The sequence below is a fragment of the Saccoglossus kowalevskii genome, chromosome 22 (genome assembly GCF_978046115.1).
Source record: "Saccoglossus kowalevskii chromosome 22, keSacKowa6.1, whole genome shotgun sequence".
NCBI lineage: Eukaryota > Metazoa > Hemichordata > Enteropneusta > Harrimaniidae > Saccoglossus > Saccoglossus kowalevskii.
The window spans coordinates 15,283,078-15,287,315 of record NC_140662.1 but is presented as its reverse complement, the minus strand read 5'-3'; the positions used below and the strand labels follow the sequence as shown (position 1 = coordinate 15,287,315).

Sequence of the window (4,238 nt, the reverse complement as noted above, 5' to 3'; positions counted from 1 at the left end):
ACTAATAAGCACATTTTTCTGTCTCTTCACATAATTTATCTGCATCTTTTAGAGATATGTTTTTTTGTTTCTTCACTAACAGTGCAATGACCTCTTTCACCAAGACATCTGCAATGAACCTTACAGCAAAACTGAAAAGAGAAATGTTTATAAAAATTGATTAAACATTTTAGGGTAACCTGTAAAAATCAAATATGATATAATATTTGTAATTAACAAGGTTTACATACTGGATAGGAGACTTTTTAGCTTCTTTCACCATGAATACTGTTTTTTCTGTAGTGCATACCATGCATGAAGTGCTTGCATCAAATATGCTGAAATCAAAACCAAAAGTTTTTCAAACGAACACTCTACATGTTTATATGAATATAGCACAATTTACATACACATACCTTTTGCCCAGTCTCTTTTTCACTAGGTGCTCTTTCATTAGACGCTCTTGAACTTCCTCATAGGCCTGCAATATATGCATATATGAATATACTTTCAATTTCTGTGTAAAACACAGAACCTTGTTAAAATAGCTCTACAGAATAAAGATCGATACCGCCCAAGGTCCTTGCATAGCAAATATGAAACAAAGAAATAGTCCAAAATATCAGGTTTGACTCAAAAAGACAAAATTATTTGCCAATTATTTCTCTCTGGTAGACTACATTACAACTAAGGAACAACTGACTTGATTGTAATAGTTTTTGATTTTTAAGAAAAATAATTTGACACACAGGTCGCAGATACATGTTCAACAAATTTCAGTGCATTTTCTGTCAAACGAGTTCAGAAAAAAGAGAATAAATGAAAGATTCTGAAGAAATTTGTAAAAAATGAAAAATGGATATGCACAGATTTTAGCAATTAAACTAATATAAGTAGTTAAAATGACTCAAATGAGAAATACACTGCCTCAATAGGCACAAACAACTTTTCTCTCAACCTCTCAACTCACCTGAATGGATATATGGTTCATGCCATATCCATATTTGATAAGGGCTCTTCTCCCACCGTAAAGTTTCTGATAATTCTTTAGAAACACTTTATGTCTGTCTAGGTGATCATCACACCTACTATAATTACACTGAATGACTTTATTCGTGTGTGACAATATGTCTACATACTGTGTGGATAAACAAAAATTAATCAAGGAAAGCTGAGAAAAGAATCCCATGCATAGGAGATAAATACCAAGTAGACTGAGTATTATTTTACATGCGTTTTATTTGATTGGAATACAGTTAAAATTCATTTTATTTGGAGACAAATGTAGCTGCATGCGTTTGAAACATTGGTAAAAGCCAACTTTGATCTGATCACAAACAATACAGCATTTTCAAAAACATAATGGCTGCCAGTTAACCATCTTTTATAGGAGAATAGAAAGGAAACTTGTATTCCAACTTATATGATATACATGTGTAAAACGTGACTGAAAATGCATAATATACTGGTGGTCAAAATGCAACATGACAACGCCCACTACTAATCACCACTCTCCATGCCACAAAAGCGTGATAAACACAGGTACCAGTAATAATAATAACAAAGGCACATCAGACTACTGACTAAAATACCGGTCGCAACAATGAACGCCGCGTTGGCACGCGAAAGAAAACCATAAATCATAAAATGAACAATAAAAATCTTCCACCTTAGTATCATGTGCAACTTCAAACCAAACTAAATTAAAACCACAAGTACCGATAGAATCACTCAAGGTACAACCAGTGAGCTGACTTACAGTAGAGAGATCGAAATATTTTTTCAATAAAACAGACCGCCAGTTTTCCTAAGCGGGAGCTACAGAAATCAGGTCCAAGGTCATTGAGAAACAAAAACAACTGATTTCCAATATGTTTCGCTATGCATCATGGGTCAGGAAGTTGTGAACTTTGACCCGTAGAACCTCATTCAAGCAACCCAGAGCTAGGACACCTAAAATAAGGGGATGCCGTGTTTTTGTTTCTGAGAGATCAAGACAAGGACTTTCATTACTAGAGAAAAAAGGTAGGTAGGGGAATGCATAATAAATCAATGATTTTATATTACTTAAATGACCATTGGTTGGGTATATTGAATCTGATCTTGAAACAGATTGGTGTGCAACATGTATGTTTCAGGTTGAATGTGAATGGACAAAATGTCTCAGATATAGGTGAGGATAGGAGTAGAACACATCGAAATGTATTCGAAAAGACTAAAAAATGAATGTGACTTAATGATGAATACATTTCATTATCAAATTCATACAAATGTCACAAGAATTAGACAACAGGCACACTCATCCGCTAATATACAAAACACTGCAATTATATATCGTAACTATAACTGTACCTCGTCATTTGTGATTGCATTTATTTTCTCACTTTGATCTTCATCTGAGACATCTTTCAAACTGTCCGACTCTGAAATGTAAACAATCTATTTTAAATATTTTTTGTTGTGTACATGTATGTAAAAAGGTAGACATCGAACACCACAACGAGAAAGTAAGTTGTTTTAGAAATATTGCGATTGAATGTACCCATAATTTTAACACGTGTGAAATATTAACCTGGTATAAGAATCTTTTCATGGACTGTTTCTTCAGGTTCTATTTTCCTGAATAAAAAAATGAACAAAAGCTTTGATAGGAAACTGTCAATTACGTTTTGACAACATGTCTGCAATCTATGAAAAGGCCTGGGGTAAACACTTATGTATGAAGCATGTACATGGAGAAACCAATTTTGTTTTTACAAACATTTGGTTAATACATTTGGACTAAACACACACAAATATGTAACAAAACCAGGTAAAAATGAAAGTATAATTTTTTTCCACAGAACGTTCTTTCAGACATTTCTCAACAAAAAGCAAAGACGTACTAACAATTACAATTATTAAATTACAAATTATGAAACTTCTCATACTATGGATAATTTTAACTATGTGTCTTTAATATATTTACAATGTTTTTATTTATTCATTCACAAGGTAAGTATATCATTTTTGTTTTTAAGTATGTGTTATTGCAATGAGAATATTGCCATACATTATTTTAAGGATAGTTAATATCAACTTAAAAAAAATGTGAAGTACCAAATTGGTGTAAACTTAAAAATATAGTTAGCCTTTACTTTTATATTTGAATAATAATGATAATAATAATATACTCACCACTGCAGCAAATCATTTTTCAGTTCTTGTCTCAATGAAGACGATTCAGCCTACAAGAATAAACACAGAATCCATCATTTTTTATCAAATCATTTTGTTGTTCAATGAGTGTTACATAAACAAATATCAAAGTTACATAAAACGCTGCATACTACAACTCAGAAATGTTATTTCTCATCTGAAAGTTTATGTCTTCACCAAGCAAAAAGCATTTCAAATACTACACAAAAAAGTATAACAGAGTAATGGTGAATCTCTAAAACTTGTATTCATGCAGTATTTGGCAAAATATATTTGAACTTGGATGCTTTATACATAAATACAGAAATGTAGATATGCAAATTCAGACTGATGTGTTCAGGTAATAGAAGTTAATGAAAACTATTTTCTAGTTAAACATAACATCATTTTTTACTAACACATTCAATTCTTAGCAACACTATACACTGAAATTGAATATTTGGTGAACATGCAGCTTAACATACCTTCAAAACAAACACACCACAGTCACTGTCATTATTTTGGCATGGTAATCCCTAAATAAATCAAATGATGAAGAAACAAGTCATTGAAAATGACACAGTCCCCGTTAAGTTCTCTATGTGCTCGTCATATTAAAGCGGAGGGGTTGTCGCGAGCGTGTCCTTTAAAGTTGAGTTCCAAGTGGCGTATACAACAGATTGTTTATTTACATCAAAACACGTGTTTCGTGTCATAGTAATATGGCCAAAATAAAAAAGCCGTTATTCAGCCATCTTTGATCTGATTATGAAACACACTGTGTCCCAGTGTCGGTGACAGGCTTTGTAAACGGTTATGTTTTGGTTAGTAGAGTAGACATTTATGATAAACAAATACATTGTTGCAAACATACATTGTAACGCCCAACCGTCCACTACACGTTATATAAATATGTGACGTTAAATGTTGTATTGGCGACGCACATTTGTGTTAGGCTAGTTTATAGAGGGGCATAGCTCTTCAGTGTCGATAACAATGTAGGAAAATAAAAATTTGATGACACCAACTAAAAACACACCACAGAGACTAAACGCTGACACAACTTGAAAAGAGCAACTGAT

At 32.7% G+C, this 4,238-nt stretch overlaps 1 long non-coding RNA gene across 1 annotated transcript; it reads right to left on the bottom strand.

Moving 5' to 3' along the window:
* Nucleotides 1-410: 410 nt before the first annotated feature.
* Nucleotides 411-3,213, bottom strand: LOC146729042 (uncharacterized). The gene is made up of 5 exons (XR_014928231.1): nt 3,157-3,213; nt 2,552-2,598; nt 2,332-2,402; nt 950-1,117; nt 411-460 (listed from the first exon to the last, which is right to left on the bottom strand). It is a non-coding gene; the product is annotated as an uncharacterized LOC146729042 (long non-coding RNA).
* Between the last annotated feature and the right edge of the window lie 1,025 nt (nt 3,214-4,238).